The sequence below is a fragment of the Candoia aspera genome, chromosome 1 (assembly GCF_035149785.1).
Source record: "Candoia aspera isolate rCanAsp1 chromosome 1, rCanAsp1.hap2, whole genome shotgun sequence".
NCBI classification, from domain to species: domain Eukaryota; kingdom Metazoa; phylum Chordata; class Lepidosauria; order Squamata; family Boidae; genus Candoia; species Candoia aspera.
The window spans coordinates 277347242-277361528 of NC_086153.1; the positions used below are offsets into that span (position 1 = coordinate 277347242).

Genomic DNA, 14287 nt, shown 5'->3' on the forward strand with positions numbered 1-14287 from the left:
GGTCATGCCTGGACTCTAACCTTCCTTTCATGCACCCCCTAATTGACCACTTCGGCCGTTTTCTTTTCAATTATGAGAATTTTTTTCCTCCCAATCTGAAGAAGGCCAGAGGTTCTTGTGCACAATCTACATCCTAGGCAAGTGATAGTGAGCATCTGACATAAGAAAAGACAAAAGACATTTCTCTTGTGAGAAAACCACTTTTGCTCATAGTTGAGAAGGAGCGAGGAAAGATCTCTTGTCTTGATCTCAGGTGGCCCCAAAGCCCAACTTAGCTTAAAGCATAAGCTTTTGAGAGAAAAGACAGTTACTAAATACATGGTAAATACTCATACTTAGCTCACATTTAGCTGAAATTAACTAATTGAACTGAATTTTAATCCTGTGTACATTTAATCAAACCAAATTAGGTTTTTGCTTTCACCTCACCAATGTCTTTGTTGTGGCCCCACCTGCTTTTTCATGTGGTGACCTTGACATACCACTCTAGACCAAGCAGAGCCTCTGGCTGGAAGAGAACTGCACATTTCAGAGTTTAAAAGAAGATTCCTGCTACAGGAATTCACTGTCAGTCAGAGACAGGCAGCAAGAAGAAACATTCTTGTTAAATTAAAATCCCCCAAAGGACAGGAGATTTCTTTTTTTTTCTCCAACAGCTGGTTGCTTCCACCAGAATACTCTCTACAGCAGGTGTGCAACATAATAAGGACTCCTAGCTACCGTCAAAGGTGTCTCAGCAGAGAGGAAACAAAGCAGGGAGCACGGATGTAAGAGAAAACAAGGGGAAGGAAGTTCATGGCGGGGGGGGGAAGGGTAGATGAATGAAACAAAGGGCAATGCGGCTTATGTTTTGAGCCCTGTAAGAGTTGTTCCCTAAGGTCCAGTTGATTCATACTTCTGCCATAGCAGTGTATGGGATGGCAGTCTGTAAGATTTAGGGCAAGGAATTAGAGTTGTAGTTGCATATAGAATGCATGGATATGCACAATACAGAAATAAGCATTTTTGAATACATCTGTCCACCAATGCTCACATATCGTGGTGGAATGCACAGATGAAGTTGGCTGGTATAGTCGAACACATCTTTTTAACTGAGACTAATACACCATATGCTTGTACCCAGTAGTCCATGTTCACATGCTGTTTGAAGGAAGCCATTTAAAGGGGGAGGGGGTGATCATTCAACCCATATTTGGGCCAAGGGTGTGGGTTTTTTTTAATTCAAATGTAATATGGCAAGTGATGTTTTATTCGCAAGGTACAAATGTTTCACTCTGGTCTCTTGACTCACTCCAGAAGTTCCTGCATGCTTGACATTTTCACACACATTGCCATTCTAGGGCAGGATATAGAGAGAGTTTGATGCAATTGATGAACGTTAAGTGCACTTGAGTTGATCCAGGATTGTGTCCACAATATTTTAGCATAGAGATGCTTGAGAGGGAAAACCATCTGGCCAATGTACATGCGTCTGTTCATAAACAGTGTTGCCAGACAGGAAAAATGAAGTCATTCTTCCTGGAGTTAATGCTGCGGTGCTACAATGATGATAGTCCTCGGGTTATGACCACTTGTTCAGCGACTGTTCAAAATTATGACGGAGCTGAATGAGGGGGACTTATGACTGGTCCTCGGAGTTCTGGCCATTGCAGCATCCCCATGGTCACATGATTGGTGTCCAGCTCGCAATTATGATGTCGCAGCGAGCTGTGGTCATGTGATTACAATTTCCAAGGTTTCCTGCTGGCTTCCCACAGGCAAAGTCAGTGGGGAAGCCGGTAAGAAGTCAGAAGTCGCTCCCACTCCCACTGCTTTTTTGTTCTGAAGTGTCTGCCCACGGCACCTCCCACCTGCCCACAGCTCTCACCTGCTGGCCTGCTTGCCTGGGACTCCTGCCTCTTCCTACTTAATGACCCACATGGTCCTGGGGTTACAATAGCAATGGGGACTGTGGGATTGCTGTCACTAAGTGATGCGCGCCACATGACATCACGCTTTACAACTGCATCACCTAATGACAGAAATTCCAGTCCCAATTGCCGTTATAACCCAAGGACTACCTGTACATTTCCACTAATAAAAACCCTAGAACTTTTAAACATTTGCAGAGTTCCTGCCATATGTACAAAAAGGCTGAAGGCCACCAGGGAATTTGTATATATCTTGAAAGGCCTTGTGTCTACCGACCAACCCAAACTTAAGAGGATGCTGTGAGCAGGGCCTGTAATGCAAATCTTATTACCTTAGCATATCTGTATAGTTGCATAGCCAAATAATCTGGTCCAAAATTGTTTTGTTGATGGTTTTGATTTGTTTAGTATCAAGAATCTGTCATTCAGTGTTGTATCATACCACCAGAACTAGCTGTCTCTGCTAAATCTAACAGTGTTACTGACATTTTGAGCTTGATAGAAGAGGCATTTCTACGATCCACAAAAGACACTGGAGTGGGGGTAGGTTTTTCTGCTGCATGACATTTCTAAAAGAACTAACACCAGTGAGTCTGCAAGAATTACAATATATCAAGCAACAATACTAGATCACAAACATGTTTAATATTTCAATAATAAAAATAACCAAGTACACTACAAAGCATAATGACATAACTGAAAAAAGATATTTGTGCAATGCAAATTTTAAAAGATATGTTTTGAGCTGTACGTATTTTGAATCTTGTCCACCTGTGGGTTTTTGTTTTTTTAAGTTGTCTGATCTAATTAATTCTGCTGGGGGAGTGACTTGTCTCTTTGTCTCTGCTGCTATAAGAAGCTTCAAGAAACAAAGGCTCAAGGTGGGACATTTTGCGATCTGCTGTTTGTTGGACTACCTTTGAGATTAATAACCAGCACACAATGCTTTGGCTAATAAACTAAAGTGCTTCCACTTACATATACAGTTCTGTATAGCTTGAGACCCAGATGTTTGATGGGTCTCCTAATCTCTCATGTCCAGTAATTAAGATGGAAGTGAGATGCCCACCTAAAGCTGCTACACTGCCAAAAATTTGTTATGGGCAACCCAAGAGAGAGCATTCCCAATGCTTTGGTTGTGGAATTCTCTCCCAGCCCAGGGACAAAGTTTTGTTGGGTTTCAACCTCTGCCTGTCTGCCCAATGTTTTGTCTGAATCCCTGCTATTATTTTGCTCAGTGTGTTGCTGCAGCTACTGTTATGGTTCTGTTTTTTAGATTTACCTGTTAATATTTTGCCTGGTTTTCTTGGTTAGTTTTCCCAATATTGAGAAATATCTCAATATGGAGTTAGTAAACCCAGTATCAGATTGCTTCTGTAAAAATGTAGAGTGGTTTTTGTCCTCAGGGTGTGCAACAATTGAGATGGTGGTGTGTTTACTCGTTGGGTTACTCTGAAAATGTATATCCATTTTGGTGTTTACATCCTCAGCGGCTGGGGAATATAGGAGAAGCAAGTGGGTGGATTTTGTGTGAAAGGATGTATTCCAGAATCATAAATGAGTCACAAAAATGTGATAAGCACAACATTGGCATACGAACAAACAGAAAGGACAAATAAACATGGCACAAAATATATTTCATAGTGTAACTATTTGATAAATAGTCCTGTTGAGCTAGGTGGGCTTACTCAAAGATCAGTGGGCACTGTCATAAGATCCCAAAAGAGAAGGAAAACCACCTTAGCTATAGATATATTGAGTGAACTTGCTGGATGCTGACAGTTCCCCAGTAGATTTAGCAAAGAAATTCAAAAGATTCAGAGGAGTTATAATTCAACACACATACACATGTGTATAACCACCCAGAGTCCCCTTATTGGGAGAGAGAGGCAGTGACAGAAATTTGAAAAATAAATACATAAATACACATATCAACTTTTACAGTATCAAATATCAAACCAGATCTACAAGTTAGCAATATGTCCATCTCATTGTATGGCGTTAGCTAGCTAGCTAGCTAGCTAGCTGGCTAGCTAGTTAGCATGCCACCTGACTCCCAATGACCCTGGTCAGCTCACAGTTAAAAACATTAAAAACGGGGAAAAAAACCAAAAATAGACAAAAATATAAGATTTAAAGATAGCAAGGATGACAAAACCCAGATGGGAATGAAAAGGAACAAAGCCACATAGTCCAAAAGGGGGCTTCACCCTCCCTTGTCAAAGGCCTGGGCAAAGAGCCGGGTCTTCAAGGCCCTTCAAAATGCCAGCAGGATGGGCACTGTTTAGACTTCGGGGGTGGTGATGGTGACCTCATTCCAGAGGGCACACTAATGGTAGCACTAAGAGCCACCATATCTCTTTTGTCAGGGTTTCTGTTTTATCCCCATATGTCTATTAGGCTGCAGGCATAAATGGCAGCTGCAAGGGTTCTCTTTCCCAGTTCCTTCCTTAACAAGCTTTCTTTGTGGTCTCTCTGAAATAGACCCTTAAGGGTTTTGTGTCACAATCAGTCATGTAAAGTACATTCCAGCAATATCAAACCAGCTCACCATGGGGACTGTGCAGGAACTTTCATTGTGCAGTGAACTTGGACTCTTGGGTGTAAAGGGGGGCTTTTACTTGACTTGGGAGAATTGTTCATCCACTGGCTGGGAAAAATAAGGCTTTTGCCCAGTCTTGCAGACTGCATTTAACTAGCTTTTCCCACTGGATACAGGGAGCTTCTGAGAACACAGCAGCAAGACAACATTTAAGGGGGAAAATGTATGAGCTTGCTTTGGTCATTTTTTATTCAGATTATTTGAGAATTCTTGGGTAAAACAGACCTTGAAGGACACCTGGAAAGGCAAATCCAAGAGAGCTAATTCCCAATCCTCCTATCAGTTTTTGCAATCCCCAAACTTATGTTGGCAACCAGTAGAGCAATAAGCTCTTCAACAACAACCTTGAGCATACTGAGAAGAAAAAAGCAGAATCTGTGACTTATATTTTTTTATAGTAATTTTATTAAGAATTATAATTACAATAATACAAACTAATACAAACTGGAAAAAACCTAAAAGAATAAAAAGAAAAAGCAGAAGGTGCAGAAAAGAAAGAAAAAAAGGAAAGAGAAAGAGAAAAGAAAGAAAAAACAAAAACATAGTAAAGAAAAAGAAAAGAAATATATAAAGAAGTGACTTCCCACCTTCATCACAAGTATAAATCATTTTAGTAACTTATCACCTTCTCTTAAAATAGAACAAATGATCCCTTCTTCCCATATCCCATCTCTTATCTACTGTATAAACAAATCCATAAAACCTCATCATTTCAGTCCTGGTGTCAGCAAAAGTCCATTAAGGGTTACTAGAGATAACAACATACCTATTTTAGCCTTGATCAAATAAATCAACTTTATATTCCTTCCTTTTACTTCTAACAATCCTGAATTTTAGTCCTTTCAAATAATGTCATAGAACTTGATTTCTTTTCATTTTTTCTTTATCCCTTCTCACAAAATTCTTCAAAACTTTAAGAAGTCTCTTGTAAATCCAATATAGGAAAATTATCCAGGTCACTCTCTTGGTTTGTTGTTTGTATATCCCTTTTAATTATCAAGATATCAGCCCATTTCTTTTTGTATGTCCAGTGTAAGATCTTCTTCCATGACATTCTTCTAGCCTTTAATTCCACTTTCAACTCAGTCTTGATCCTGTCAGGTAGAACTTGCTCCTCTTCTATAATATCTTTTAGATACAGTCTATCTATAGAGGCAGACACTTTTAAAATTAACTTCTTGGATCCATTGTTCAAAGATATCCTTCAATATGTCCAATGTTAAGATGTTTTGCTCCATTCTGTAACTGGAAGTCGAGTTTGAGTGTTCTTCTTTAATTGTAATCTTTAGTTCCTTCTAGTTCCCTCTAGTGCCCAGTTTTTAAAGTCTTATTTTATTATTAAGGATTCTTTATAATTAATTCCAAAATCTTACGTCAAATTTATCTGGACCCTTAGTCCATTTGTAACTTTCTAAAACCAAAGTTTTAATCACCCTTTTGCTAATTATTCCCAAATAAAAAAAATTTAGTTCTTAAACTTGTAGTTAAAACTTCTTTTGCTAGGGATTGAAGGAAACTCACTCGGTGCTGTAAAACATGTCGATCCAAAGATTTCTAATAGCTGAAAAGCAGTTAACAAGCAATTTCTGAAAGTGAATAGAAAGGAAGTATGCGAATTTTCAAAGGCGCCAACTGTGTTTTGAGGAAGATGGCTATTCCCTCATCTCCCAGAACTCTAAACCTCCTGGAAACCGCTGCCTTGCGGTCTCCTCAGGAGGAGGAGCCGTCTGGAGCACTTGTGGATGATCTCAAGCCCTCTCCTTGTCCAGAGAGGAATTATGAAGAGTCAGTCTACTTGCCGGCTCTACATTTCGCCACGGTTGTCAGCTCCTCTTTCTGTGGAGCCGCCTTCAGTTCACCATTTTCCCCCTGGAAGTCAGAATCTGTGACTTAAATATGAGATCTTGGATGCTGGTAAAAGCCGTCATCATCATCTCTTTAGCTGGTGCTCCCTTCATCTTGCTAAAATGTTCTTTTGGGAAATTGATGAATTGGGAAAGACTAGCCAGGAGGACTGTGACACCATAGTCTGCAGTTATGAGCTGAGTCCAAATTCACATTTGGGCACTGTATCAAGTTATACACTGTGCTCTGTACTGTTGGAGCTTCTTTGTATGACTTACATTGCCTCAAAATTCCAAATGCTGGTGCTGTGACTACTAAAAATGCCCCACATTCTTGTTGATATTATACAGATAGAGCTGCTACTACCTGCCCAAGATGCATCTGCATAAAATAAAAATCGTACTCCCATTGCTCTCAAGCAATATTTATGTCTTGATGTATCTTGCTGGCAACAAATGGAGCAATTACCACATACTGGAAACAAGAGTAAAGCAATTACTGCATTTTCAAATGGAGGAGCTCGGATTTTTGATGCTGACATGAAAAGTTATTTACATATGAATTATAAGGCAAGTGTATAAAATGGATTTCGGGCATTGTGGCTCAGCATGGTGCTACATGGAAATTTCTTGCCTGCTGGAACACTCAAATAGCTAATAGCTGGGTCCTTACCTTTTGACTTGCTGTTGCATATCAAATGTGGATTTTATATTTCACTTTTATGTTTTCTATGTTGTTTTATATTGTTTAAGAGTAGGGGTGTTGAATTTTGACTCTATCACATTCATAACAGTGGCACTGAGATCCATGTCTCCAAGCATATTTTGAGGAGATGAAAGAAGAGGTCAGGACAGATTTTGGTGTAACGTCAGGAAGAGGGGAACCTAATGTTGGGTGAGAAGATAGAATAGTTTCTTATCTCTTTCATAATGTGGAAGAGGCACATTTAATTATTTATTTGTTTGTTTTATTTGTCAAATTTATATGGCCGTCCATCTCACACAAAGTGTCTCTGGGTGGCATATGATAAAACCTACTATTAAAACCTACTACAAAACCAAAACATTACTGAGTTTTGGATGATGGCATGAGTGAGACTGAACTGACTTCTGGATTCATTTTTCCTACTGAAGAATTAAGTCTCTTCAATGGCTGAGAACAGTAATTGCTATAGCCTGACCATAGGATAATTTGGCCACCACAGTAGTTCATGTTCTGGTAATTTTCTGTCAAAATGGGTGTGAGGGAGAACCTTCTTAGCTATGGCATCCCAGTATGAAATACCTCTTCCAGAAGGCTGAGCTTGTTCCAGTGTTGGCTTTTTGAGGGGCATCAAATTAAGACCTATTTACTCAAATTTGGACATTATTAATTGTGGTTTATTTCATACAGTATATCTTCATATATTAGCATATTTCCATATTGATAATGATTACAGCTGAATTATGGTATGACATATGGTCTCATGTTTAATTTGTTGTATTAATTGTACTCTACCTGAAATCTATTGGCATCAGGCAAGGTAGTAATATTTAAGTAAGCAAATATATAACTGGGAAATAAATGGTGGGCAGCCAGCTTAGGAGAGAGACTGACAAAGATAATTTGCCTGCGCTCCCAACATTTTTTTTTTTTAGTTCAGGAAAGAGTATGTTTTTCACATTTTCTGACCAAATCAGAAGGTGTTCATTTAAGCAAAACATTCCCCATTTTAGAACAGTGGGAGTTAATGATGTCCTAGAAAAGATGGCAACAGCTCATCTTTTCCCAAAACATCTGGTATGCATTTCTAGTCTACTCTGATATACAGTATGTGTATCTATATGTATATGTACATCTGTGTGCCTTTGAGTCAGTGCTGACTTCTGGCGACTGACTAACTGGACTAACCTTCTTCCATATGTAATAACGGATACTGTTTATGTTCTGAATGAAAGAATGGGTTGCATGGATGGAGTGCCATCTAATGGCCACATGCTGGTGGTTGCATTAATGAAAAATGATTTTTGTTAGGATCTAAAGGAGAGACATATTAGTTTGTTCCCATATTGCCTTGTATACTTAATTGCCACAAACATTTTAGAATGAAATCTGAGGTTTTCAGGATTCTCATCTATTTTTACATGACAACTGTTTAGCCATCTGGACAAACAGTACACTGAATAATGTATTATTATTTAATTGGCTCTTGTTATTTTAAAACTGTATCTGTAAACAGTTTTGTTTTATTAGATTTCCTCAAATAATAAAGCAGTTAAAATGAAGGTTAAACATCTAAACTAAATGCTACAAAATTTTGAGAACTTAATTAAAATTGGTTTATAAAGCTTCAGGTTTTGGGCTGCACCAGTGAGGTTCTCTGGACAAAGGTGTTTCTAACGATGGTTCCCCCATCCCATGGTTTCTCTAAAATTAATCAGCATTGAGGTCTTATATTAGTATCTTTAATGACCATGCCATAAGATTTTAAGAGAAAGGGTAGTTATGCATAGAGATATGCAATCCTTGAAATAACCTAGTGCTAAACAAGGAAGGGCACTCAAGGTCAATACTTGTAGTTTGAACTAGGCCCAAAATGACTAGGAGTTAATTTATTTGGCACAGCCCAGCTGTTCCACTCATATGTCCAACAGCAGTCTCCGTTTATATAATTGAAACAGTGTTGTCCCTTGACAAAAGAAAGGCTGGGGGAAAAAACATACAAAACAAGCTGGTGGGAAGAGAGATCCAAAAGAACTAACAGGCTCATTGACTGAAACCAGAAGGTGTCAAGGGGCAGCAAATGCCAAAATCAAGTCACACCATCACAATGCAAGCTCCACCCTTTTGGTATGTGTGTCATGATGTTGAATGCATGTACAAAAAGAGTGGAGCTTGCTTCCATCATGCTGCCGCTTTCATCATTTCAGCAAAATCATCAGATGCCTCTGTGGGAAACCCTGACTCTTGTAAGATGTGAGAATTTTTTTTTTTACAAGCTCACCCTGAAACCACAGGCTGCATGACCCTCCACCAAAAGCATGGGAGAAAGAAGCTTAGATATTAACTGCTTTCAATGACACACACAAACACGTATGTCAAATAATATATTTTATATATTTATATTTACACATACTGTGTGTATGTATACACACACACACACACACACTCACATGTGTGTGATGGATATGAAAGGAGTCAGTGTGATATAGAGATTAAGGTGTTGGATTAGGAGTGGGGAAACCCAAATTCTAGGCTTCCCTTAGACATGGAAGCAGGTTGGGTGACTTGGCTGTATCTCAGCCCTAGACTGCAAGTCGAAAAACATGTATTTACCAACCCGCTCTTAACCAGTGGGGTGGGTTATGGTCCATGACTTTCCATGAAGAGACCTTCATCCTGCAGTGGATTGATCCAAGCTGATAATTATGGGCTTGTGTGTATAACAAAACTTATATATTCAACACCACACTGATTCCTCTCATACATTTGAAAACAAAGGTACTGCTGCTGTCACCTTAACTTTTTCTGAATAATTTAACCAATTAAAATTTAGAGAGGCTTATTTCCTTGATTTTTAATTTCCACTTTGGTTTGTTGCAACAGACAAAGATAAAGGGAGGAGGGAAAGGGAAAAGAAGAAAGGGGCTGGAACTCAGAGCTCTCCACAGTTGTATCTGCCAGAAGGTTTCATAAAGGCAAGATGGCAGCTGTGATCGTGCAAAATGGAAGCTGTGTGGGTTGCAGCAATCATCTTGATTTTTTTAACCCTCCCCTGCAGACACCCCAGGCTTTCCACGTGACATTTGTTGCAAGTCCCATTTGAATGAACCCAGTTATTAATTAAGAATTACTGTTCTATAGTAACTGCAGTTTTCAAAGCAATGTCAGAAGTTACCCTAAACGTCTAGTTACTATAGTACATTCTTGAAATCTACCAAGGTATAGCTAAATGAAGTTAACAGAGCCTGGGTGACTGATAAAAGGCCTGTCATATTACAGGGCTGATTGGCTTTGAGCCTTATGTCTCAACATCATTCCAGAGTGTGCCTCAACCCTTGGGAGCATCACGGAAGAAACTGCTGAGGGCTGCAGAGGGAGTCAGAGAAAATTGTCCCTGTTTCCAGCATGTTCATCTCTGCTACCTGCAGGTTTCAATCTATAATTCATCTGGTTTCTCAGATTTGAACATACAATTTTATTTCCAATTTCCTTGACTGCCTTGCTACAGTGTTTGTCACTGTGACAGGCACTTGACTTCTGAAAATGCTTGGTATCGTTTACATGGGATTGTGGTCCAATATATAAGAGGAAACAGCTGGAAATGAAGAGCCATTGTCCTGTCTCTATAGTACTTTGCTGGATGAATGGGCAGCTTTACCACGTATGATCAGATTCATAGTTCTGTCGGTGACATGTAACTTCACCTTTTGTTCCTGGAAAGAAAAAATAGTTGACAAGCTGGTTCAAGAAGGAAGAAAAAATGCCCTTTAAATGCTGTTTCCATATGTAATAACCCATAGAAATGGATCCATACAATCAATAAGAATTGCTTAGATCACTTTATATCGAATAACCTAATATACAAACAATAATATAGGATTTATCCACTGTGATAGAATGCTCTTCGAGATATTTTATATTTGTGTCTCTGTGTGTGGTATGTGTATTTGTGTGTGTTTTATATTTAAAATGCATGTTACCTCTCTCTCCTTTCTTCCCCTTGAATACTGTGTTTAAAAAGAAAACACATGTCTATAGTCAGATTAAATGCAAAATAAAGACCTTTGTGTATATGATAATTTGGAATCTACTCAACAGTGTACTGCAGTATTGTTGCCTCTGATAGGATATTCTGTTCCATTCACCTTCCTAAATGGTCTTCTGTTTTCATCCTCCATTACTTGATCACACACTGTCCTCATTCAGCTATTTAGTATGCAGCAAAGGGTGGGAAAACTCCTTAGTTCTTGTATCTACAGACTTTTTTAGGGAACATTTGTCATTCTCCTAAGCCTGCAGATACCTCTCTCTTATGTGCAGATAGTCCAATCTGAACTACATAAGCATGGGATTCAGACCTGAGGGTTGAAAACAGATTAATTGATTTCTAACAAAGTCTGCTAACTAGTCAGCATTTCCCCAAGCCCAAGAAGATGTTATGACAGCTAATTTCAAGGAACAAGCAAAGTTAGGAATTATGCCATCCTCCTTTATATAATAAAAGCAATCTAATATATGTAGCAATTAATCAACTAAAACTTGATTTCTATGCTAGGGGAAAAGAAACTTCAATTTCTTTATTTCATGGTGTTATTAAAGGCTCAGGTGCAGGTAAGTGAAATAGTTGGCAATTTGCTATCTACTGAAACTCCAGATGGGCTGCCTGCTTCAGCTTCCAAAATACATATAGCAGACTCCCAGGGTTAATGGTCCCTATTTTCAAAAAAATCTTCAAATAAATAAATTATAGAACATACAATCTTGATGTTCTTACTCTTTTGCACTTCTTTTCATACCCTTTCCTAGTTTATCTTCCAGTATATCAGCTCTTTAATTTATATATTAAATCATGTGTGTAAACAAAGCCTTTAGGAAGGCGATGAGGAGTAGGCATTTGTCCTAAAATTTGTATATGAAGGGAGCCCCATCCAGTATGGTTCAGTATTTGAAGTCATTGGATGGATTGAGAGCTTTTATTCAAAAGTAATAGAACTAATCAGTTAAATTATAATCTCCCTGTGTATTGGGTCTCTGATTCTTCCAATGGATTAAAAATGGGGGTGGGGGGAGAGGCAGTAATTTGATGCAAGACATTGAAAGAAAAAATCCAGGATATAGCTGTGCTCCAATGAACATGGGAACAGAAGGCTAAAAAGGCCCTATTTTGAAACCGAATGATTACCTACCTCTATTGTGTTTCTCCCTCATTTATTGCTCTGTGTCTTATCTCATTATTCCTGATGTATAATATAATTGTATGATCCATTCTCCTGTCCTTTATTGGAATTGTGTAAAATAAAGTCTACTGCATTGCCATCTCTTATTCTCCTGCTTGGTTAAAAATGACACCTAAATTAGTATATTGAAGATCATGGTTAGGAGAGAGCACAAACACTGATTCTGGAAGGGTTAGGGTTAGGATAGATAAAGGTGTGTGTGTGTCCTACTCCTCTTTAAAAAATCATTTAGAAACAGATTCTCTGAAGGATTTTCTTTTAAAAAAATGCTGAGAGTCATTTGGTCCCTGTATTACGTTTATTCAGCAGACTCAGAAAATGGTCCATGAACATGGTGATAGCATATGATGCAACCAGCATAGTCTTTTTAAAATACTTGGTTGAATTACTGGCTGTCGGAGGGAAGAAAGACAAGCAGGGAATGAGAGGATAAGTCTGTCTGTCATCTTGATGAATGCTGATCAGACTGTTAGCAAGGACAGTAATTAACAGGGGAGGAAAAGCTTGTCATTATCCTAAGGATGAGTAATTATTTTTGGCAGGTGATAATTAATGGTCTGGCAAAGTCAGCAAAAAAAATAATCCTTCAGCCTTGAGAAAGCTGGCGAATCACTGGAAACATTTTTTACATTCTCTTCTTAAGCATCCTTTAGGCTTTTAAGGTGCATGAAGGAATGATATGTATGTCTATTTTTGGGGTTATTTCCATCAAAAATGTGTGCATCTTTAAGTTGTCAATACGTTTTAGAAAATGGAAAACTCTTGTTTTAAAAAGTCACTGCTTAACAACCACACCTCTGTTGTTTGGCTGCTGCCAGTAATAGATGGAAAAGACTGTAAAATGTGTTCCTTCCACTTCGCTTAGAAAACTCCTAACTGATAAGAAAGAATATGGAAAAATAGAATGGACAGGAGCACTAAGAAACACAGAGACGCCTCCAGGGCAAGCCTTTGGAGCAGAGGACCAGGTTACCACTTAGCATAATGGAAGGAAGGGCCTACTGACTATGGCTTGTGGGGGGCGGGGAGAATGGAAGCGCTCCTGAATTTGGAATCTGTTGAAGATCATAAAAATGGCCTTGCTGAATTAGACCAGCCTAATCCACCATTATGGCTATGCAGGTTCACCAGGCTGGCATGTGGGTGGTAGCCCTTTTCCTGTTCTGTCTCCAGGCACTCTTGTCCTCAGTAGGATGTTGCCAGTGACCATGAATTTTCCCTTTTGCAAACCCTCAGTAAAATAATTCTTGATAAATCTATTTTACAGGGTTTTTTTAAAAAATATATTGTTGTGGACTGTTAGCAAAAGGCTTGCATCAGGGTATTTGGTACCCTGTGAACTAATGGGGGAGCCTCATTGTCAGAATAATGTTAGGTTTTGTTTCTGTTTTCCCTAAGCAATGATATATGGGTTTTGTGTTCAAGGATCAGATTCCATCTGCCTGGGCTCATATAACATGCTAAGCACAAAAAACAGGTGAGCAAACAGAATTGCTGTCTTCACAAGCATGCAGAGCTATATGACTGAGATACAGTGTGTATGACTGAGACCCAGTTTGGTGTAGTGATTAAGGTGCTGGACTATGAATTGGGAGACTGTGAGTTCTAATCCTCCTTTAGGCATGAAGAGAGAGTGACTGGCTGAGTGACTTTGGGCCCAACTTACCTCACAGGAAAATAGAAAGCATTATGTATGCCCCCTTGAGTTATACTAAATAAAGGTGGGATACAAATCTAACAACCATTATCACCAAAACAATAATAATGCTATGCCCAAATAAATTCAGCGGCCAGATTCATATACCATGCTAAAACAATGGCAAACCAACCAAACCTATTAGCCTAGTCTATTGTGTTGTGTGAACCCTGCCTCTCAGTTGAATGTCTTTGAGGAGTCCCTCAAATTCTGAGAATAAAGGACTTCCTTAATTCACAGCAATTACTTTTTGATGGGGATGGGGATGGAGAACCAAAGGCTTTCCAGATGCTGA

At 38.9% G+C, this 14287-nt stretch overlaps 1 protein-coding gene across 2 annotated transcripts in view; it reads left to right on the forward strand.

The window, feature by feature from the left end:
- Positions 1-14287, forward strand: part of RGS6 (regulator of G protein signaling 6) — a 269892-nt gene that overhangs the window by 163258 nt on the left and 92347 nt on the right. The gene's annotated exons all lie outside the window — the stretch shown is intronic.